This window comes from Anguilla rostrata, chromosome 2 (genome assembly GCF_018555375.3).
Source record: "Anguilla rostrata isolate EN2019 chromosome 2, ASM1855537v3, whole genome shotgun sequence".
NCBI lineage: Eukaryota > Metazoa > Chordata > Actinopteri > Anguilliformes > Anguillidae > Anguilla > Anguilla rostrata.
Window position 1 is genome coordinate 37,774,322 of NC_057934.1, and position 25,059 is coordinate 37,799,380.

Here is a 25,059-nt window from a genome sequence, read left to right on the forward strand (position 1 = left end):
TGAAAAGACTTCTGTTTTGTGCCCCACCGAGACACAAATCTTCAAGACTTCCACCCTGAAGGCTTGTTGAATGTGAAAAATAATCTTTACTTTATGACACTGTAATCCTGAAGTAAGAGACAATTACTATAGTTAAGCACTGTTGGTAAGATATTGTTCATTAATGTTAACTGACATTTGAATTTCATTTTGAAGTTAATTTAAGTTTTAATTATTGCCTGCTCAATATTGAAGTGAGAATATGAAAAGCCTTTTAGGCAGGAGAAATATAATGGTTTTATTTTACTACTTCATGGCTCCAAATTGCAGTTAAAAGTCAAGGACTTCGCAGTACTTTTTACATATTTTCCATGGCTGCTCTTGCATTGCCATGTATCAGTAGGAGGGATAAATATTAGAAAATACTATAACAGGTCCCATTTAAAAAATAAAAAAGAGGAACAAATCTAGTTTGTTACCATAATATAATGTTAGTGTGCAATATGGTAAATGGACTGCATTTATATAGCGCTTTTATCCAAAGCGCTTTACAATTGATGCCTCTCATTCGCCAGAGCAGTTAGGGGTTAGGTGTCTTGCTCAAGGACACTTCGACATGCCCAGGGTGGGGTTCGAACCAGCAACCCTCCGAATGCCAGACAACCGCTCTTACCTCCTGAGCTATTCATATTAGCAATATGAATGCTAATATTAGCAGAACAACAGTGAATAACATTATAGACTTATAGCCACAATAATGTGTTTAGAAAATGACAAATTTACATTCAAAATTGAGAAACTACTTCTATTGTGTGAATACATTATTCAAGACCCTTACAACACCTTAATTAGGGTTCCAAGCACCTTGTTTTTGCTTCAATTCTTTTTTTCCCCTTATTTTTCTCTGATAAAATTATCTGTAGCTCAGAAACCATGGGACTGGAGTAACGCCCCCCACTACTCAGGAAAGATATCACAAAAATACTGGCCAGACGGTGGTGCTATAATGCATATATTTACGTATTGGTCCATAACCTTCATACCACAAGTTCAATTGATACCAAAACGTCAACTGTACCATTGAGACTACCCAAGACCACCATCTTGCTTTACTGCCATATTTATAAAACAGTTTTTTTTTGTCCCTTAAACCATTTTTATTATTGGTCTCTTCATCAAAGAAGGCTGATTTACACAAAAGTAAGCCAACCCAATCGCATTAACCATTTGGCTGCCAATACAAAATTAATTTGCAAAAAATTATGGAAAACTACATAATTGGTCAAAATTCCATGGCAGTAATTTTGATCATAGTGAAACATGGTAGATATGTTAACTTAAGTGGCTTAATTTATATGCTGACATTTCATTTAAAACAGTCAATAGTATGCTACAAGTGCTTTTTTGTTTTTTTGTTTTTTTTAGTTTTTTTCAAATTCCTGGTAGCTTATGAAAGTTAGCATGCTGAAACTCATCATACAACCAACAGGCATGACTCAACATCCGATACTTTCATAAGACCACGATTGGACAAAAGCTGGTGTCATAATCGCTTTCCAAACGCAAAATTGAAAAAAAAAAGAATAGATAAAATGGGTATAGAATCTTAACACTTTGGCCTAGAGAGCTGCAAATTTCAGATGAAGTGAGACAAATATTTCATACACTGAATTTGACCCGCTCTGTTTGTTGTAAAGAAGAAAAAGTGTAAGTAAACCAAAAAATAATTTTTGAAACCCTCAAAGCAAATATACAAAAAAGTATAATGCTATATACAAAAATGGGCATATAGTAGTAAAAAATGTCCAACTGCAAGTCAGATAAATTGACAATGTAAAACTCAATATAAATTGATTAATCTTCATTAAACTAAATGACTTATGTCTGAACTCTCAGTAAAGGCAGTTTAAACATTTTTAAACTGACTGATGGAAGGTTCTAATAAAATGATCCTCTGTCAACATCCAAAAGTCTAAGCTGACACTCTACCTCTTACAACCCCATTCACCTCTCAGCACGCTAAACTGGAGCGTGGCCTGGTGGTTAGGTATCAGACTTTTTATGCACAAGTTTCAGTCAGTTTGTCAGAGTCCCAAAGTTACCATTTCGATGTGATGAGCTGTCAGTGAAATAAGGATGGTGTTTATCTCAGTAAAACCATTTTGAGGTTGATTAATGGAGAGATGAGTCACACTAAATTGATCCCACACATGGGAATTTAATTGTCAAAATTGACTGCATGGCAGGGTCCTCCTACACTGCTGAAAAAAAGATGATTTCTGATGGCTTTCAGTCATAAACAAAAGTTGTGATACATCAAAAATTGAGCATACAGTATGCAGAAATGGCCAGATATAATTGGTTCAACTGACATAAATCTCAATATAGTTTGAACAATATTCAAATGAAATACTTTAACGTCGGAACTCTCAAAATTGTGTTTGTAAAGCCATATTTAAATAGACTGATGGAAGAGACTAATAAATATTCTTTTTGAGGCTTTCAACATACTGTAGCTTGGACTGATACGACACTCCAGCCCTTACAACCCCATCCCTCTGCATATTCACTAAACTGGGGAATGGCCTCGTGGATAAGGATCAGGCTTTCAAAACATAAGATTATGTTCAAGTCCCAAAGCTGCCATTTCAAAGACATGAACAGTCAACTAACAAGAAGCTCAGTGCAGTCAGAATGGCTTTTATGATCCCATACATGGAAATTCAATTGACACTAACTATAGGCCCACAGCAATGTTGCTGATTCTTATCATCGGTCTGTCCAATCCACAGGAAACGTTCGCTTATTTATCCGTCAGTCCATCTTGCCTGCATTCCACAATGTTTTCTTAGTATACTTTTTCAATGTGTGCTTGCATCCCAATAACCGCTGCCTGCAACTACATATATTTGTTGAAATAGTGTACTTTACACAATGTATTGTACTTGCCTCCGAAGACATTGTAATGTAGTTACAGCTTACCTCACTTTAAACTGTGATAATCAGTGTGTGTTACTGCTGTGTTATGTGAGGATGCGTATTGGCTATGGTAAAGCAGTCCGTATTGAAACCTCACACTGTGCGTTGGTCTCTCTCTTCTGGATTTAATGGACATTACATATTTATTTACTTATATATGTATATATATATAAATAATAAACAATATATATATATATATATATATATATATATATATATATATATATATATAATTGTGTAAATTGGTTTGATGCGCACAGCCATATTTTTCTTGTTGCTAATAATTAATAATTATTAATAATTAGGTAATGTTACATGTGTATGGTAATAAGGAACAAGGATATTAAAAATGTAAAAGAAATTGTATTTTGCTTTCAACTCCTATTATGAGCCAGAGTAAAGTTATTTTCCACAGAGTATTGTATTGCTGAAAGAAACAACATTTCACAACAACATTTTCACATCTGAGCAAATAACCAAAATCACACTGTTTCTTCCAGGGAAAACAGTGACAATGTAGACAATGTAAATCATGTAAAGTAGTGGCAGCTGGTGGGTGTGTAATCAGGGGAGGACAGAAAAAATATTGTCCAATAATTGTGCAGAGGTGCAGTGTGGGGAAGGGGGGGGGTGGAGGGGGGACTTTTTAAAAATCAAAATCTTCTTTAAAATAACCCCTAAAAGTTGATTTAAAAAATGAGACTTGTTCTGAGAATGTGAGATTTTTCATCTTGGTGATGTCTTGGATGGAAAAAAAACTATGAAAGATATGGCTAATTGTAATTAAAATCAAACCTAATTTAATTCCTAAGCTGTCAAAAATGTTCCACTATAAACCATTTTGGAAGTGTTCTATTTAAGGCTTTATAACTCCAGGTGAGAGCATCACATAGATCTGGAAAATAGATTAAATGAAGCAAGACACCTGTATCATTAACAATTAGATTCAAAATTTAGGTAGAAATAAAGTGCCACAAATGCAATTACCTTGGAAAAATGTGTTCTCTTTCAGAAATGAAATGCTATATATACGTATGTGATCTATCAGTAAGTAAAACTATACATGTCCTGGATCATAAACTCCTTGACCACAGGTATGCAAAATCTGAGGGTGATATGCAGAACTGCTGAAGATCTATGAAAGAAAGTACCCTGGTCTGCCTTAGTATCTCTGAACCTATCCAAAATATCGAAACTGTGCATTGCAATAAATGATAATATAATTATAAATTTCACTACAAATCAACTGTCATTTTTGCAATATAAAAGAGCCGTGGGAACAATGTTACATTTGAATGGATGCTTGGGGAGGGTGAGATGGTGGTGTCCTCTCGTCTACATTTTTCCTTTGCACCAGAGGTCCCTATTGAGATTTTAACATTGGTAATAGGGTTTTGTGTATCCTGGATGCTTAGGAATTGATATGAAAGTGATTTGTTTAGACAATTTCTTTTATTTTTTTTATAGATTTTATCCCCTTCAAATTCTTGAGGAGGACACACCTCATGTAATGTAAAGTCTACCACATTTCAGTCAGATGTGCATGTTTACATTCATTCCCTTGGCAGTTTTTAAAGTTTTTCATTACAGTATATTCATTTTTACAGCCCTGTATTAATCTCCCAGTTATATTATCCACATGTAATTCTTTCTACAGCCATACAAAAACACATTTAGAAAAGATAAAAAATAGGGAAATGTGCAGCCCTATATACCATGGGGTGAGCCATCTGATTAATAACATCTTTACTGAGCAGGGTCTCAGGCTGCTTGGACAGCATAAGCAAGAGCAATATCAAGAGCAACTGTTGTGAAGAGAAGAGGAAGGGAGGCACAATCAAGGCAAAAATAATAATGTCAGCACATTGTGAAAGCTACACTGTGAGCCATCTTTAAAATGGGTAAATTAAAAGGCGTACTGAGTCAGATAACAGCCTTGTTTGAGCAGTAACCTGACAATGTCACCATGTTTCAATGGAGGATACGTACGGTGATTAAGTGGGCACATTGTCATCTTGACATCAAGTTTTAAAAAGGCTGTCGTTTTTTTTTTTTTTTTTTTTTGTCTTCAGTGTGTCCAACTTAGACATTAAAATGTCAATATTTGATTATCTATGCCTGCCAACTAACATTTGAATTGCTTTTGTATATTTTATAACTGCCCCCCCAATCTAGAAACACTAACTATGCTTACTGAATTAAGACTGTGGCACTTTTACCTGTACAAGAAGCCCTGCAGCTGAACACCTGACCAGTGGCTATTTTACACCATATAGTTCACACAGTACTACAGGACAGAGTTAGCACTGGCAGGAGTAAAGGCATAGATATTCTTTTTGAAAGGAGAAACTGATAATAGAAACAGCCAATTTAAGCCCACACTGTGCCTGCCAGATCCCAGTCATAGCTATGTCCAAGGCTCAGACATGCAACTAGAGCCAACCCTGCATGTACTGTCATTATCTTTATTGACTGAGCCATTTGGGAGTGCCAAGAGGTGAGTTACAGTTAATGGATTATGCTCTATGGCTCCTTTTAAGATACAACAGCAACATTAGCTTCCAAAAATTGAGGATATACTGAGCTTCACCATACAACATGTACTATTCCCAAAAATAACTCAAAACTGGTGTTTCAATAGGAACAGTGACTAAAGTGACATCTGCATTCAGGTCTATGGGAAAGACATCAGTGAATAGGGTCGAAAGTTGTGGTTGAAAGCGCACAGGCGATGACTGTGATGCTTGTGCATTAGTGCGACATGTAAGGAAAAACATTGGGGCAACTTTTTGTGGTGACTGAGAATGTCAATGCAGGGCGTGATCAGAATGAGTCAGCAAGAACAGTCTGTCTACAACTACATAGAGAGGGATGTATAGTGTTGGGGGGGGGGGGGGGGGGGGTTTCCTGGCATGCTTTGGGTCCAAATGAGGGAATATTTTTTTGGAAGAATGGAGTTATGAGTCCAGTAAAGTTCAAGAGACTTGTAGAATCTATGCCAAGGTGCATCGAAGCTTTTCTGATGGATTGTGGTGGCCCGAAACCTTACTAAGGTTTCATTTGCAAACTAATATTTGAAAATGAGGATTTTCATGTCTGGAGGGGAAAGGCACACAAAGATGCTATCCCTGATTAATAGTTCTTAATGTCATTTCCCCCCTTTTAAAGCAAGTAATTAAATCCCACAGAATTGTACAGGCTTTTACCACATGGAACACATACACAACCATTTAGAAAACCTCATCCTCAGTCTTTCTTTGTGAACATACTGGAAAAACCAGTGGCTCAGCAGCAAGCTCTCACTTTAGATTTAACAGGCTCGATTTTCAATCCGGATGGGTATGTTTGAACTCCCACCACGCACCTCAGTCGTGCAAAGATCACACTGTGCCAAATGAGTCAAGATATTAACACGCTAGACACCATGCAGGGCACAGCAATGATCAGTCTGGCTGGGAGGCCCATTCTCAAACAATAATTAACAGTTGAAATAGGGGTTCCTCATTTTTCCCCAGAAGAGACCCTGTTCAAATGCAACACAAATTGGACCCAGTTCAAAAAGAACGGGAATCACATTACCAATTCAAAGAAAAATGAATTTTCAAAACAAAAAGGAGACGTAGTGTCATCTTCACTGCATACACAGTGTCTGTTTCAAAAACTATTTTGATTTAGGTGAACAGGTGTGATTCACACGGCTCTCTCATCAAATAAGAAAGGAGCCATCCTTTCTTCCCCTGGGGTAACTGAATGACAACAATCCTGAGAGGAGGGACCTGGCTGTTTGCGGTGGTGAGTCAGTTAACTCTTGGGGGAAAAAGGGGGCAAATATCACGGCGCAAATGTGTCGGTTTAATCCCAAACCGCTTCTGCGTGATGCATTGAACTGCGGATGACACCTTATTGGGGCCCACGGGTGGGCCAGGGGCATGCATCCGATTCAGTTCTGGGAGAGTTCCTTGCTCCTCACAGCCATCTGCACTGACAGGCTGACACACCCAGGAGAGAGGGCTACGGCCGGACGTGGGAGCCGTCCACTCGGCCGCAAAGTACAGCCCGTCAAACTGAAACATCCCCCTCTTTGGGGAACGGGGTGCTGTTTAATCCACGACTCTTCTGCTCGACTGGCTTAAGATGACCCCCGTCTGAGAGCCAGTGAGGTTCAGCCAACTGTGTGTCAGGAATGGAGAGTGAATTCTGCTGGGCCGGGATGCCCTTGCACCTGTCGTCATGTCAGTGAGCCGCTAACGCAAGGGGACAGAGCCCACCCCCCGTGTCTTCCTAGCCCTGTCGACAAGCGTTTCTGTTAGGGGGCCTGAAGTGTCTACCTTGTGAACAGACACAGCAGAGCCCATACACAAATGGTTGGGTAAACTGCATATGGCAGAAGGGCAGTATATTTAGAACAGACTCCCTGTTTAGTGTAAACAGTGTCTCTGACTTGTGTCCAAAGTGAGATACCACGGCTGAGGAAAAGATGTTAGATCCTTCCTCATAAGCACATGTGTACATGTTAATTAAGCCCTCTTCAAGCCAAGAACTGTTCAGAGACAGACACCATGAACTCCCAGTTCATGAAGCTCTTGTACTGAATAGAAAATTCTGAGTATGAAACATACCCATGAATGAAGGCATCGCTGCCATTTTGAGTTGGCAATAATCTCCATTGAATATGAAGAACATACACTCCCTAATAGGGGGAAATTAGTTGATTGTTATGGGTTAACAAATGTCAATTTGTGATAAAATTTGAATAATATGAAATGATAAACTCGGGTAGTTATGCAGCAACATCATAAAAGTCAATGCGCGCGCAGGGCATTATTTACACAGCACCATATGTCCAAACAATGTTGGCCATGGAAAGCACAAGATAACTGATCCTGCTGGACAGCCCAGTTCTCTTGTTGCAGCTTGGCTTTTTTCGATTTTGTGGCTCCTCGACCCTGTCACTCTGGCCCCTGCCACTGGCAATGTGTGTGCAGGGACTGCCGACGAGACGCCCGCAATGATGCCTGGAAAATCTATTATCCAATAATGAGTCCAGGGAGCCGAGTATTCCCAGAATGCTCTCCATTCCACTCTGCCGCTGTGTTGTACAAATGCCCTCCTAGCAGTGTAATCAAGGGCACTGTGTCCGGCCAGGCAGATGATGTCCTTCGTCTCGGGCGCTAGGCTTTGTTCCCATTTTTGTCAGACTTGTGGGGGGGAATTGACTGGCTTTTAGTGGCGACACTGGCAACCATTTCCACAAAATATGCAATTACATCTGCCAGTACATATACACAGATTTATTAGCACACATGAACACAAATAAACATATGAGCAGATACGCAATTTCACTCATATATAAGGTTAAAAACCCTCAATCACCAGACCCCCCCCCCCCCCCCCCCCCACACACACACACGCAAACACACCTCCCCCCCACCCCTTGTCCATGCTGAATGTTCATAGTCATAAGAACAATAGCTAACGATTTGTTACTACAAACCACATGTAGTGCAAGGAAAGAGAAGAGCAGGAGCTTAAAATTGTATCATTGCCCATGTTCTTTCTGGGAAAATGTGTAACTTGAGAAAGGAGAAAAAATATTACAGTGAAATTCAATCTGTCCCCAGAGATTACATTTATATCATTTTCTAGGAACACAACCAGAAATCAATGAAAAAGCCTGAGCTCTATAAAGAGAGTCTCACTGCTAAGCATACACATTTCATACTGATTGAACCATTCACTTCAGGTTCAGTTGCTAAAAAATTATAAACCAAATTAGAGCATCACAGAAATAAGGTAATTTTGTTTTCAATTAATAAATTGTAATGCATTGCTTGTTCAATCTCAGAACTTTTTGAAGTTTTTCCACTCATATTCAAAAAAAGCATGGCAGGGCTAACCTGCAATGCAACTCTCTCTTTTCAATAGTACAATTCTCTACTATTTCTAATGCACCAGTCAGTTGTCACTGGACTAATTTATTAGTCACGGCAGATTGCAGGTTCAAAGGAACTCAGATATAAATAATTTCTAGTAGAGACTTGGTTTTCTGTTGACAGTTGCTTTTAGTTTGGTGAGTGGCCGAGATTCCCTGAAATAGAATTATGACCGTTGAGAGTGAATAATGTAAATTAATAAAACTAATCAAAATTTCTAATTATGATGCAGTTATGACTTCAAATAATTATGGCCTGTATTAGCGACAGTGGAAAATTAAATATGATGTAGGATCCTCCTTGGTGTATATTTTGTGGTATTATCATTTGATCCACATTTTTAAAACTGAAACTGAATTAATACCGTGAATATATGCAATTTAATATTTCAGAATGTAAACTGTAAAATATATCTCTGCAACATCCAAAGCTGCACACACAGAAGCACAGACACTAAAAAGAAAAGAAAAAAAGCATTTCCTGAGCTCTCACTGTCAAGAACTAAAGATCAGAAATCGGTCAAATGAAGCCTATAATTTGTTCTTGGCAACAGGAGGACAGGGGAAACCAAACAGAGCTTCAGTATCTCAGTGTTCCTTTCCTCTTTCCCTTCCCTGCAGTGTTAATGGAAGCTTCAAGTTCTCTTTCCTTTCTCTCTTGGTGGTTTGAAAGAACATGGGACACAGTAAGGCAATCATGTGGGAGCAGCGGGAGAGTCACACCTCTGCCCACACTTACATCTTTCTGATTGGCTTTCACTGGCACAGGAATTACATAAAATGATCTGTAAATGGAAAAAACACTGGTTTAAGAGCTCCTAAGAGCTCTCAAACATCCCAGTGTGGCATTCCTGAGAATGTATAATTCCTTCATTATAGCAAGCTATTGATCTGTTTAAAAGTTGCCAGCTCTCTTTCACTAAAGGAAAATGCAGGATAAATTCATACCCACAACTGCCTTCCAGTGACTGGTAAATTTCACTTGACGTGAACAGACTATTTTCAAATCAAATTTAACTTGAGCTAAAATAGTGTTAACAATGGCTAACTGCATGAAATAATACAATGTGTATGGCCAAAAAGCAAATATTCAGAACACAACTGTGATTTACGTCATGTAGCCTACCTATCACATTTGCATTCAATGGCAATATGTAACAATATTGTATAGTATTTACCTTAAAATAACTTTAAAATGTAAAAATATTTATTCAAAATACTTTAATTTAAACTATTCTCAATATTATTGCAAGTTGTTGTAGCCAACTAGTCTAGACCTTCCTGTAGAGTTTGCACTAATAAATGATTCCAGTCTCAAATGTGATCCCTTTGGGCAATGCCAGTAACTTTTATGTATGAGGAGGGTTTAGTCACCATTACATTACCCTTTTACTGCTTAAATGTCTTTATCAATATTGTTATTAATCCTGCTGAGAAACATACAGTGAAGAGTTTATTCAGTACCTATTCATCCACAAATGATGGCTGCAGACAACTCTTGATCCCTGCATCACAAAATGACATGAAATAGGGTATCAGGATATCGTTTCCTTTCTGCTGGTTACCTCTCATTAAGCACTGAAAGCTCCTAAGGACTAATCTTAGTCAAGAAAATCATTTGATTCTAAAGGGAGGAGGAAGTAATTGTTCTGCTATCTGAAGATACCATGCAGATCTCCTGCATGGAGTTAATTACCTCTCGCATGGCTTTATTAATAATGAAATATTAAATAAAGACATCTCAGTGGGGTGATGAAAATAGAAAACAAATATAAGACATGAATATTTTAATATGCGTCTGGCCTACAGTATGTTACAATATATATAAATTAATTTGACAATATGCACCACAGAAGGCTACGGGGGTATTCCAGAACGTGGAACGGGCATTTATCTGGATATATTCAGAATCTATTGATCAAGATTTTAAAGGAAAAAAATATTGTTATACATTTTTAAAAAATATAAAACCAGCAAGTTTCTTACCCTTCAAAAAGAACAGGCCATTTTTTTTTTGGCCCTTTCAGATTTTCACATGCTCTGTGTTGATTGGTTAAATGACCCAGAATGACACAAGAGCCCCTCCCATCTCCTGCCCACACTACCTCTACACAAAAAATAAACAAACATGGCTTCTATAAATCAACCACTTCACCTTATAGCCCATGCTGGAGCCAACGTCTGATCTTGAATTTAACTCCTTAACACCAAGCACTTAAAAATAGAATTTCCACCTGGTTTTCACTACTCTTAATTTAAGTACCACTTTGTGGCAACACACAGCAGAGACATGCATTATCATGTTATTTGAAGGGCAATGTGTACCATCAAGGCAATGCACCTAATTTAGGAAATATGTGAAGAACTATCCCTGGTATAGCCTGCACAATGCACATTATATTATATTATATTATATATGAATTATACACAGTTAATCTCCAAGCTGTTTCCCAACACTGGGAAAAAAATTGTGCAGATAACTAAAAGCAGTGAAATTCTGCAAGTCTTTTTTTCAAGATGTCCCAAAACCTCCCTAAATTGCACATTTTGTTATAAGTTCTGAACAGATTATCCACACCATAAAACATGTTTTCTTCACCCAAAATCACATATTTTGAATGGATAACAGAGGAGCATCAATTCTAACATTTTGAGTGTAAATATCTAACAAGAATGAACATTATGTTGAAATACGTATGTTACCTGGCAGGAATTAGGCTATAACAGAAAACTAGTATTAGGTCAGGTTAAACTCGCTTTGCTGTAGTGAACAGAACTCACCTTTCCAGAGATTTTGTCCGTCACAAGCTTTCCAAAATAGAGCGGTAGTGTCTGTATCTGTGCCAGCTGTGGTTGTTGATAACTTAACGTCCGCTGCAAGTGTGTTGTTCACATTCCGAACGTTCCATCAGTGGTCCATCAGAAATGTTGTGGGTGATTGTTATGAGGACGGACGGATTTTATAGTGAATTTTGGTGATGACATTCAAACTTGTGCAACTCAGGTGGGGTGTTTTATTTACAAAAGTGCCCCCAACTGTTACACCAATATTTATATACTTGTACAAATCAAAAGAATCAGCACATCAACTGCACCCATACAATTACACCAACCTGCTGCCAATTGGCCAACTGACAGCAAATGACCTGCTTATATACTCTACATATCCAGGCTATACCATTTGCATACAATATTCAATTATGTCACAGAATAAATAACTGTATATTTTTATACATAGAATGTATTATACATATATTTTCAGTTGGTACTTTATATCTAATAATCACATATCTAACCGGGTACAAGAAAATATTATCGACTACACTCTGCGGTCTACCCCCATTTAAACTGGACAATTCTTCTTGTCCAGCGCTTCCAATGAAATCGCACAGAATCGTGATGTTCGGATTCGGTCATTCCAGTTTGAAATTTGAAAATGGAACAAACAACGGTTAGTAGCAACTCCTAACATTGTGGGTTTTTTGAACATGGTGTACTAAAATAAATCTATTTAACGTTTGAACCAGATGTGCATGTTTAAGTTATTTGCAGTAGCGAATGTTTTAAAAACCGGTGCGCACTACATTTATGAAAGCGGCGTACTAGCGCCAAACAACCGCTACCATAAGCAGATACACAGTTAAAACCCAATCGTTTAAAAAAATGGTGTTCTAGCAGGAACGGATGGTTACAGTGGGTAACACTTTACAGCAAGGTTACATGAATTGGCATCAACTAATGTAGTTGTTAACATGAATTAATGATCTGCAAATACATTAATTAAGCAGAGAATTGAGTTGGTAGTTAACAAATGCATCAACTCATGTAGGCTATTAGTTAGGCTACATGATTATGTATACGTTAGCAAAACATAGGCTGAACTTAGTTACTATTAAGACATACTGTTTTTTAATTACAGTATTAATTGGCATCAACGAATGTAGTTATTCATTTGAATTAATGATGTACAAATACATTAACAAAGCTATACAGTTTTACTTTTTAGTAGTTAACAAGTACATTAGTTAATGCCAATTCATGTGACCTTATTGTAAAATTTTACCGAGTTCTGCTTTTTCAAGCTCTGTAAAACCTTTTTCTTCGATCTGCCATAATTATGAATACATTTTATAGCACAATGCTACGTTGGTTAGAACTAGCTCACTTCAGACCAGGCACTCTGCTTAACAAAATACCGCAGGACGTGAAGAGAACACAGTGTTCAGGTGTGCCATTTTCTAAGTGGAAGTGGAATGATTTAGGCTATTTGGGGTTCTGAGGTGCTGTTCTGAAAGCTGAAAGGGTATACGATTTCAAGCAAAATTAAATGTGACTGAGTGCTCTCTTTCTTCTTAATGATGTTCCACACAGTTGATTTTGGTAAGCCAAAGGTCTGGCCTATATCTCTGTTCCTCCCCCCCCTTTTTATTTCTTTGCCTTGTAATGGCTTCCTTGACTTTCATTGGCAGAAGTCTAGTCCTCATGTTGACAAATGTCAATAGCAGACTCCAAAGGCAATTAAAAGCCTAGAATCAAGACTAGATACTGAAAGCTGTCTTATATCGGCTCTAAGGAAGCAATTGAACACATTTGACTAATCACAAACACCTGTGAACCCATTTGCCACAAACATTATGGTGCCCTAAAATGGGGGGACTATGAATAGAAAGTGTGAAAATACCATTTAATAAAAAGCTGAGATTCTGCATTTTAACCATGTGAATTGTTTGCTTACAAGTCTAACATTTTAGTGTGAAGAGCCAAATCAAGAAATAAAAATGTCCCAAACATTATGGAGCTCACAGTATGCACATACGTATTTGTTTTATGGTGTAATGATTGGGCCTTTTCCAACTGGTGTGGAACAGTGATGTGCAATGTTTCTCTGACTCAGAATCTATGTTGAATTATATTTCCATGTCTGATAGGAGATGGTTTTTTAAGTTCACTATGAAGGCATATGGTTTGGGCTGAACCTACCCATACTTAGGCTAATCCACTGTTGTGGAACCGAGAAATTTACCGGATTTACCACAATGGCAAGCATTGTTGGGCTAACTGGCCTGTTCTCATCATTATGTTATGCTATGCTATGTCATGTTACATCTGGCTTATTCAAGTCAGACATCAAGTTTAAGTTTAATATTTCTTGAGCCATTTTCTGGAATGGACCCCTGTGCTAGTATTGCTTCAAAGTGTTCATGTGGCTATTTAAGGCTTAAAAAGGTTAATAAACTAATACACTAATTTGATTAGCAGCAGACATTTTTAGAGATTATTATTATTAGTAGTAGTAGTAGTAGTAGTATTGTTATTATTGGAAGTAATAGTACTAGCCTACTTGTAGTAGAATTGTTAATGATAAATAAATGGAATAAATATATTAATTTATTTTTTAAGGACCATGTCCAATGTTTAACATGCATGTTATCATTTTATGCATTGCACCAAACTTGGAGTTCAAAGTTGTAACAATTGACAACATACAGTATTGTTTGAAAACTTAAAATCATTATTATAAAATTAGTTTGATGCATTCTATTGTAGTTTTGGGGTAAGATTAAAGGGTAGATGTACACAGAAATGTGAAGTTCATGTGAAGTTTCCAACTAGGCCTTTATTATTCCCTTTTCCTTGTTCTTGTACATAGAAGTTCTGAGATATGAGGTTTAAGGATTTAGAAGGATTTAAGAGTTTTGCAAGTTCATGGTTTATTATTTATGGTTATGGGGCATTAATTATTTAATTATAGACAAGAGAGAAGAAACTACAAAGATGTTGTGTAGGGAGGAGAAACAGGAAGTGGCACCAAAACTCAACTACACGTAAGGCTATAAGTTGGTCACCTGACCATTTAGCCTGTGATTTATCAGTCCATGAACTGCAATGGGGGGGAAAACAATGTAAATTTAGGTGAGGCAATAACCCGTTTACAGCCACATGAAACAGTATGTGGTTCAAACCATTTGCAGCCACACAACTGCAAATACATTTTATGAGAGATGGAAGTGATCACTCCATATAAATCTTTTTCATTGCTCAGGATATAAAGAGTATTATGGTCTTCCTGTCCATCTATAGTCAGTCAGTGGGCTCTATACTGATGATACAAAGAACCATTCTCTATTGCAAACACACCTGTCGCAAGGGTGAATCAATGTTTTCTAGCATTGCAAAAGTGTGCATACTGTTCATAAGTACTAAAGTAGTGGCATATTTTAATTTAAAACTTTCTTGCCTGCTATACACTTCCCTCAGCCTTCTTGCATAATCTCACTGCCACAACAGTTTTCTTATTTTATAGTATGGCATCATGACTAAAAACTCTGTTTGTCAATGAGGAGATTATCTCCTGAACATTTAAATAATTATTTAAATGTCTCTGGATTCCATGTAGCTCATGGCAAGATTCAACAGAAGGACACAGTGCTTTGCAAAATTTGCAATGCAAAGATTAGATATCACCTGACAACTATCAAGCTGAGGGACTACTTGGCACACAGCAGAGTTCACAGAGATAACAGAGTGTGAGGCATCTGCATTTAGACAACAATGCATGACTGTGTTTTTCTCCCCCTCATCCACATGCACATTACCCCCTGGGAACCAGGAGGTTATTGTGCATAGCAATTCAGGTAAATCTGTGCATACTCATTGATGAATCTGGCCTTCAATTATACATAAATCTAAAATTATATTTTTTTCTTATATTGACAAGATTACATTTTTAAGGAAAATACATTCAGAATGCATTTTTGGGGATAATTGAGCACCTAGCACCTAGGTCTGTTAATTTTGGATGTGTGGGTTGGTGCAAGTTTATGGTGCGGTGCGGTTTGAAGGTTCTACGAACCTTGCATGTTAGAGCACAATAACAATACAAAATTAATCAATGTCATCAGAAAGTAATTTCCGTCCTTCCCAAATAATCACAATACAGTCCTGCAGCTTACAGGGGCAAGTTAGCCTATTTTGTAGGCCAGTCATACTTAAAGCCAGTGGTGGTGCTGGGTTTCTTTTCTACCTGATAGTTAATCAATTGATGAATGTTCCAGATTGGTCAGAGATCCCACTTTACCCATGCCCCAGGTCTAAATCAGTCCTTGATTAAACATAAAGAATAGACATCAGTAGTATTATTGGCCCCAGAGGCCAGATTTCAGAATCCCTGTCGTAGGCTATTGTGCAGGGCAAACAGATAGTGTCACTTAACAGAAAGTAAACCATACAGTTCCAGCTAAACCCTACACTATATTTATAGTACAGTGACCTGAAGGCAAATAATCATACTTTAGTTTAAAAATCCATTGCTCTTTTAACAGTTCTATATAGGCTAATACCTGCTAGCTGTAAATAAACCAAATATACAGTATTGCATGTCAGATAACTTCAGTCAGTTGATTAACTGGGGATTTGCTTGTCATGTTACTTGCATCTAGCCTGCCTGATAAATATTATATTTCTGAGTACCAACATTACTGAAGTATCTAACATAATTAGAGCAATACTGCTAGTAAAAATATTTTTTTTCCAAAAGATGATGTTGAAAGGCTATGTTACTACATTATGATGATTGAGAACTAATTAGCAGCTGTATTTTTAGTCTGTAGTGTTTGAGGAGACAAAACATGAAGCGGAATGTTGTCCATATTCAGTGTTAAATTTTTTTGCACATCGTACTCCTGGTTCAAACGCAGTGATTTAGGCCTATAGGCTTCATATTTTTTGCAGATGGAATTTTTGAAGCTAAAATGAAATAAAAAAGCCTATTATAGCCTATTGGCTGAAATTAAAAAATGTACCTGGATTTGGAGGTTAGGGTGTCGGGTCTTAACTGTGGCAGTTAGATGTTCAGTGATTCAGCAAGCTAGACAAGTTAGACAGGTTGAAATTGTCCATCCATGTGCATTGTGCACAGATACACACCAACATATGGTGAAGCCCCCTGCCTTGACACAGCAAAAGTGCACTTTTGGTTGCCCTTTTGGCCCTCCCGCACCTCCAAGGTCCATGATTGCACTCTCCCCCCCTGTCAGTGATTGTAATCATTGCCCAGCCCCTCTCCCTGCAATTACAGTCTACAGGTATGACAAACGTCTTGAGCACCACTGTCCTGTTGTACAAAAATGAAATACAGGGCATAAATAGTTTGTTAATGTTCATGTTTGCTGAAGCTTTACTTTAATGAATAACTCAAAAGCCTAGCTAGCAACAGTTAAGTGAAAAATTATAAAATTGGGAAGAACTTGCTTGTTTCCATCGGCTTCACTCATAAATTGTGGTTTTGTGGATTGAATAAATACATATTAGCAAAGAGAAATAAAATAAACTGTGTTATAGCCTACAACGAGATGTGATTTGCTTTCAAACAATTCTGAAAAATTGAGATGCCTGTGACATAGAAAAAATAGTTGACATTTATTAAGAAGTGATTACAGGTGATGGCTTCATCCTGAGGGTTTCATTGGATTATTGATCTGTACACAGAAATGTACCGTGTAATATTCCAAATTAATAATACAGGTTACTTGGAAAATTAAATCAATGATATTATTACATAAGTAGCCAGACTTAATTGGTCTGAGTTCACTTAAATAAAGTAGCACAGGTACATTTTACATAACCTTTTGAAATTGAAACTGCTGGAAAATAAATGTATATGCAAATTTAAAAACATACAGTGCACTCAAAAAATTACAGACTTTTGTAACTTTAAAACACTTTTAAACCTCTTTAATTTATTCATGTTACAAACATTGGTTGATATTCTACAGCATTAATTATACAGTTCTATGATATTTGGGACAAAGACATATAACTGAGCAATGGTGAGCTCAGTGATCGCAAAAGGCCTGGTAGGCTAAGGAACACCTCTACTGTTTATAACCAAAGAATTCTTACCATAGTGAAAAAAGAAAAAAAACACCTGTGTGACAAATCAGAAACACTCTTTAGGATCTAGGCGTGGCTGTGTCAGTGACTACTGTCTGCAGAAGGCTTCAATAACAGAACTACACGGGCTACACTGCAAGATGCAATTGACTAGTTAGCCGCAAAATCAAGATGGCCAGGTTACAGTTTTTTAAGAGGTACCTAAAAGAGCCTGCCGAGTTCTGGAAAAAGGTCTTGCGGACAGATGAGACCAAGATTCACTGGTATCAGACTGATGCCAAGAGCAAAGTGCAGAGGGCAAAAGGAACTGCCCAAGACCCAAATCTGTGAAACATGCTGTTGGGAGTGTTATGGTTTGGGCATATATGGCTTCCACAGGTGCTATCTCTCTTGTAATCAGTGATGACATAACAGCTGACAGCAGCAGCAGAATTAATTCTGGAGCGTACAGAAGCATCTTTCTTCTCAGGTTCAACCAAATGCCTCCAAACCCATTGTATGGTGCTTCATCCTTCAGAAATGATCCCAAACATACTGCTAAAGCAACGAAGCCAAAAACTGGAAATATCTTGACTGGCCAAGTTATTCACCTGATCTGAATCCAATAGAACACACATTTCATATGCTGAAGAGAAAACCTAAAGTAACTATCCCCTGAAACAAGCAGGAACTGAGGATGGCTGCAGTCCCGGCCTGGCAGAGCTTCACCAGAGAAGCAGCTTGAGCTGTCTATGGGTCACAGACTTCAAAGAGTCATTGCATGCAAAGGATACATGGCAAAGTACTAAGCTGACTACTTTTATTACCATAACATTAATATGTCCCAAACATTATGCTCTGATATATGGGTGCTATGAATAAGAAATGCTATAATTTCTACATGGTGAAAGCAAAGCATGTAAAAATATCTCAAATAAAAGCAGAGAATGTGCACCTTAATCAAGTTTGATTACAAATGTAAAATTGTGGAGTACAGAGCCAAGTCTTTGTCTCAGACATTGTGGAGCCCACTGTATTTATATGTCTGAAAATCCTTGCTGATGCAGAAGGGTATTTTAGGAACTGAGGTTCCTGCTCTGTTATAAGGAGGTATTATCAAAGCATTTTCAGTCCTCCCCCAAAAATGTGGTCATAAAACTTTTTCTGTAGTGACAAGTTCATCAATGCAGACAGCTGAAAAGTGACAGCACACGTGTATCTCTTTAAACCCTGTGATTATCCATAGCTGGCAGTAAATCCCTAAGATTATGGCATGGTGGCCATTCTTCAGTCACAGTGGAATCCTAGCCACTACAGTACATCATCACATAAACCATGGCTGACTTGGTTGCCCCAATATTATAGTCATGAGAGAACAAGAGATTCTTTGAAGATATGATGGTCATGCCACGAGCATTACTGACATAAGGCCAGTTCATGTCCCCTGCAGAAATTAGCCCCGAGACTAGTTTGAAACGTTGACATGCTTGACAATGAATGAATGAATTATTTGGAGTTACACTGCCCTACACTTTGAAAAAAGAAGAATGTGCATTGTTCACCATGATTGATAATACAAAATAAATGGGCTCACAGAATTGTTTACTTACTGGTGTACAGTGATGCCATCCAGCATGGATTAGATGTAAAGCAGTGTACGTAATATTCCAATTAATAATACGTTACTTGAAATAAACAAAGATTTACATAAGTGGCCAGACTATTGGTCTGAGTATTAAAAGTAGACAGAATTTACATACCTTGAAATTAAACTGTTTACTTCTAAGTAAGAATCATGCACTATAAACAGTCATAACAATGTCAGATAGGATGATTGTAGGATTAATAATTATGTAACATGGGAACCTATAGCGCTTAAACAATGTTTCTTTTACATAATGAGTATATCTTTAGGAATTTGCTAATTGCTTTAAAATGAGATAAAAGAATGACTGATGCACATATAATGATCACAAAGCTACATTAGCAGGGAATGTGCAAGAATGTTTGACTACTCCCCAGGCTGGTGCAGGTCTCCCTGAGCAAGCTAAATGCCACACATTCAGAGAGAGATATAGACTTACAAATTAAAGCAAAAATAATTTCCCTTTAGAGGTCTGCCCTCCATTTTGCAAATTGCAGATCATATCACAAAACAGATGTTTGATTTGATTTTAAGTGGCCATTTTATATAAGATCATTTCGACTATATTACTCCATTGTCAACAAATGAGGCATTGCTTTATTTATCGCTTTGATCAATATGCTCATCACTACAGCCCGACCATACGACTCATTTTCTATGACTTACATAGGATGAATCTTATAAGAACTTATGTAAATGTAAGTTAAGGTAGTGGCAGGGCCCCCTCAGTCTTTTCTGGTGCATGACATACATGGGCATAGGGAAGGTGGCAACACAAGGGCAGTCCCTGGGTTGTTTATGACGGCGCTGGCTTCCTCCACAACCTCTATCGATCCAATCATCCACTGAAGAGCACAGTCAATGACACGGCACTGCGAGACAATTAAGGCAGAACGAATAGCGAGCTCCTGCCGGCCAGAGAGCAGAGGCAGGCAGAGAGAGAGCGAGGACTCCGGCTGCACGGCGCTCCCTGCCTGGGCGTTCTCCTGTAGGAGCTGGGTGGACAATGAGGGATAATGATGCCACTCTGAAGTCATTGCCTCTGTTTTGCAACCCCTTGCTATTTTCCTGGTGTGACGTGCAGTGCAGGTGCTGCAGATATATTGACATATTCCACTTCATTAAAACGCTGTGCTTCATGAAATACTCTGGAAAATGGCTCTGCTCCTGAATCTCTCCTATCGTGCACTGCAGATCAGAGCCAGAAGCCTCTGGTGGCCCTGTTCTGGTTGAGTGTTTTCCGTGGAACTCAGTCAAACAGTGAATTTTCCGATGAGGGCAACTCATACATTCTAAAGTTCTTTCTCATCATTGGAATAATGGAAAGCAATCAGGGTTCATGACTTCCGATTATTTTTGACTGCAATAAGATGAGGAGCAAAATCAACAATAGGGAAACGTTAATTAATATTCAAGTGCCTGCTAGGTAGAGGCTCAGGTTGGAGCATTTTTTCTTATCCGGCCCTGGCCATGACCTCTTATCTTACTATGCAAATAGTCAGCACAAATTGGATGAGCAAAAAGCCAAGGACAGTCCGTTTAACTCTGTGGCTGATGGAATACTCCGGCAAAACCATTATTTTTAGATGCTGTTGCATCAGGCAAGCAATCTCTGTTATGCAAATGAAGCCCAAATCAAACACCGAGGTGGCACGTTAAAGCAATGTGATGTCAATGCATAAAGTTTCCTTTGACGCTGTGTAGTTTAAGATGTGCTCCTTGAATGAAGGAAACTCAATAGTTAGAGAACAAATAATTCCCAGGAGACAGAAGATGAGAACACTAGAACGAGAGACCAGGGCATTCACATATTCATAAGCACCGTGGCAAATAATGTGCTTTTTATAAATGGAAATGAAAATGAGAAAAGCCAAGTCATAAACTGACATTTACAGAATTTCAAAGCTAAGAAACATAGGGTTCTATCTGACATTGTGACAAATGTAAACAGATGAAAGCTTTGTCATGTATTTTTATTACAGAGCAGATTAAACATTCTGAAAGTACCTTTTCAAAAGTATTAAAATTACCATAGATGTAATATAAAAAAACTATGCTATGATATGGTACTTGAAAAAAATTCTAAAGCTTGATATCTGAAAACTACCACCTACAGAATGTTGAGAGCGGGACACAACCTAGATAAAAATAATGGGGCACATTTTTTGGGGGAGAATTAAAAAGCTGGGACCAACCATTGCTGCCTTGCCCCAGGTTCAACAAAAAAACACCAAAACGTAAACAGAGAGATCAGCTTGGGCAGTGAGAGCTTATAGTTTGGGGGGCTGTGAGAGAGCTTTGTACCCAGCAGCTAATGTGAACAGTGATGGTGTGAGAGTCTGAGGTAACTCACAGGGGTGGGGGCAGGTGTGTGTGTGTGTGGGGGGGGGGGGGGTAATTTGGGAAGGTGTGGCTAGAGGCAAAGTAGAGCAGATAAGGAAGCTGGTCATCCAAAAGTCTCAAATCCGCTGTGGTGGGCTTCACCACTCCAGCCATCAGCACTTAATACTCTCCTCAGGCTTCTCTTCTCAGTGAAACCCTGCTCAGAAATGAACGATGTGCACAAAATGGGCAGAGAAAGTTTGGTCAGGAAACTCTTGCTACAACCGACCATTGGTCGGCTTCAGCAACCACATGTTCTCATGCTTAACCAATGGCAGGCACACATCACTAATGGAGCACCTTTTTAAACGGACAGCCAGACCTCTCAGGCACTGCTCATTACCTGTGCTGCTCTTTGCATGGTACGCTTGCTGCAGCTCACAGAATTGCACTCATCCTCCACCACCTCAGCTTTTACCCCTTGTTTAGATCTGCTTGTAGGTACTGGGGGGGGGGGGGGGGTTGATATTTCTCCAGTTTAGTAGGAGATATGTATCATGATCCCTGTTTGATAAGTAGTGCAGGCTGGACGCATGTTAAAGCAAATCCATTCAGTGCCCAACATTAATAATTTCTTATGGTTGGGCATATTCATTAATTCTGCATATTCATTAATATATTTAATCTGAATACACCAGTTGTCCTGACTGAACTGCTCCTTTGCACTATTTGCATAACAAAGCTGATAGAGTCATCAGTATCAGATGCATGGAAGTGGACATTAATGGCCACTAGTACAGCAGGAAATCTAAAGGAAAATGAATTGTTTGGTTACTTGACATGTCTGGTTGCTCATGCTGAATTAAGTTAAAATGGTAATGATTGTTGTTGTATGAATAATAATCATCCCTGAGAGAAGCTGGTTTTTGTTTTCGGTTTATCTTATTTTGTTCACAAACTGTTAGGTTGCACAGAAGCTACTTTTCAGAAAAAATGAGTTCAGTCAGTACAACTCGCGTATCAAAATATTTACATGAAAATGTGAATACATTTTTTGGTTTGACGATGAATGGATCTGCTTCAGGTATTAGTGTACGCACCAGTGTGCATGACCCTACCTAACAGGGAGTACTATACATCTTCCCTACTAAACGGAGGAATACCAACAACAACAAAAAACCCCACGATATAGAAATATATCCAAACAACAGGTGGTGCTGGGGTGGTGGGGGGTGAGTGCAATTCTGAGCAGCAGTGAAGCATGCAAAGCAGCGCAGGCAAGCAGCAGCACTGACAGTTCTGATTGTTGGTTTAAAAATGCCACCCCTTGGTGATGTGTGCCTGTGATTGAATGGGCAAGAGTAGAGTATTGTGTGTATGTAAGTAGGCAGTATAATGAGTAGACAGTACATACAATATTTTGAGAACACAGTAATTAGGAGGCTGTTTAAGACACAAAACAACCAGCATACTTTCTGAAAGTCTACTTTAGCTTCACTTACCTAAACGTGTATTGTAGTATACTTATGAAAAGTGCACTCTATTTTAATGCTGGTAAATTAGATGAGTAGTATATTAAATGAAAGTATCCTTTAATTTTATTAATTGTAATCATACTGTACTTTAGGGACCTTTTTGGAAGTATTCTTCAAATATTGTTTTATTTAATTGTATTTAAAATATACTTTCAAAAAGGGTACTGAAGTACACTTAAAATTAGTTAAAGTATACTTTCAGTGAGTATACTATTATCATATTGTTTCCATCTCTATTACGGTTAGCTAACTACCTAAAAAAGGCTACCCACTGTTTAATTGTATTGTTCTTTTTGTTTTAATAATGGTATTGTTATTTTGTTTTTAATCATCATGGTTTTATGTGTTTCATTTAAGTATATGGATATTTATGTATACTTAAGGTAATCAAGTGAGCAGAATAAAGTTGTGTGTTTCTCCTACTTCAAGTGTATTTTTAATGGAACACAACACATTTAGAGTGTACTAAATGGTACCATAAAATTAAGTTTGATAGTGACACTTTGGAAGTACATGGCACAGTGGTTCAGTGGGTAGCAGTGTGATGGATTGGCAAGCTGTCCAGGGTGTATTCCTGCCTCTTGACCTTGCATGCTGGGATTGACTCCAGAAACACCCTCCCCCCCACACACACAAAAAAGATGATATTACTATAAATATACTTTTATACTACCATCAAATAACCTTGAATGCTATTTAAAGTATATATTGAACACAGCAGTGATACATCAAAATTTTTATTAAAAGTGTATTTCCAATACCTACAAATCACTATTTCAATTAATTTAGTACACTAGCACAGCTCTAGTGCTTTGCAACTGTAGTACATTTAACGTACAGGCAGTTTATCACAAAATTAACACATTCTATATGTACTAAAAATATACGAAATACATTTCTTAAAAGTATACATGGTTTCATAATTTAACTAATAATGAAACAAGGTGAACTATATATTAAGAGGCAGCATGTCTGTAGTTAACAGCTACTTTCAAAAATACTACCCCTCTTGTGCTTAAAAAAAACAAAACTATTACAAACTGCAAGTTGATGTCATAAATAATGCAATTGGGGGGATGTGGGAACATTGAAAAGAAAATAGTGGTATGTGAATGCGCAGGTGGTGTCTGGCTACCCAACTCAATTTAAACTGCCTTTAGCACTGTTAAAAAAATGAATGGATGCATATGTCAGTCTGTTGAGATCACATGACATTTTTTAAATGTTTAAAGTAATAATCTCGAAAATTTTCATTAAAATAAATGTCTGTTAAGTCACTATCTATTGCTGAATTAGGTAACACAATGGTCAATGGTGATTGAGCCTATTATTATATTAATGTATATCATTATTATTATAATAATTTATGATTAACAAACTGGGTGTCTGTGGCGACATTCCCGGGAAAAAATCACAAGCGGCGCATAAATAGTGATGCGTTTTCCATCACCCATCAGTGGTTTGTCCGCCAGAGAGGGTAGGCGGAGCTAACGCAACAGACTTTCTCTTCAACTCACTTGTGTGTGAGCGGCGTACTGTTTTTTCCGGTGTCTGCCAGCGTTACAAAGAAAGGGGGGGGGGGGGGGGGTTATGGAACCCTAAAAAGTTTTTGTGTAACATGAGAGGTCATATTATTTGTTGATGTAGATTTCGTATTACATTTGATGACAACGTAACGTTACTAAATTACATAGCTATTTGCACAGCTAACGCTAGCTACCGGACCATGTCAATAAAGGCAACATTAGTTTAGACAACATTGTGCACAGTATCCATCTCTCATATCAGGTAACGTT

At 37.9% G+C, this 25,059-nt stretch overlaps 1 protein-coding gene and 1 long non-coding RNA gene across 3 annotated transcripts in view; both read right to left on the reverse strand.

The window, feature by feature from the left end:
- Positions 1 to 25,059, reverse strand: part of LOC135247953 (acid-sensing ion channel 2-like) — a 363,876-nt gene that overhangs the window by 233,240 nt on the left and 105,577 nt on the right. The gene's annotated exons all lie outside the window — the stretch shown is intronic.
- On the reverse strand, positions 6,491 to 12,366 carry LOC135247954 (uncharacterized). 2 transcript variants are annotated; one of them, XR_010328336.1, is made up of 3 exons: positions 11,672 to 12,366; positions 10,355 to 10,395; positions 6,491 to 8,156 (listed from the first exon to the last, which is right to left on the reverse strand). It is a non-coding gene; the product is annotated as an uncharacterized LOC135247954 (long non-coding RNA). The 2 variants fall into 2 exon arrangements; XR_010328337.1 differs by lacking the exon at positions 6,491 to 8,156 and adding an exon at positions 8,403 to 9,675.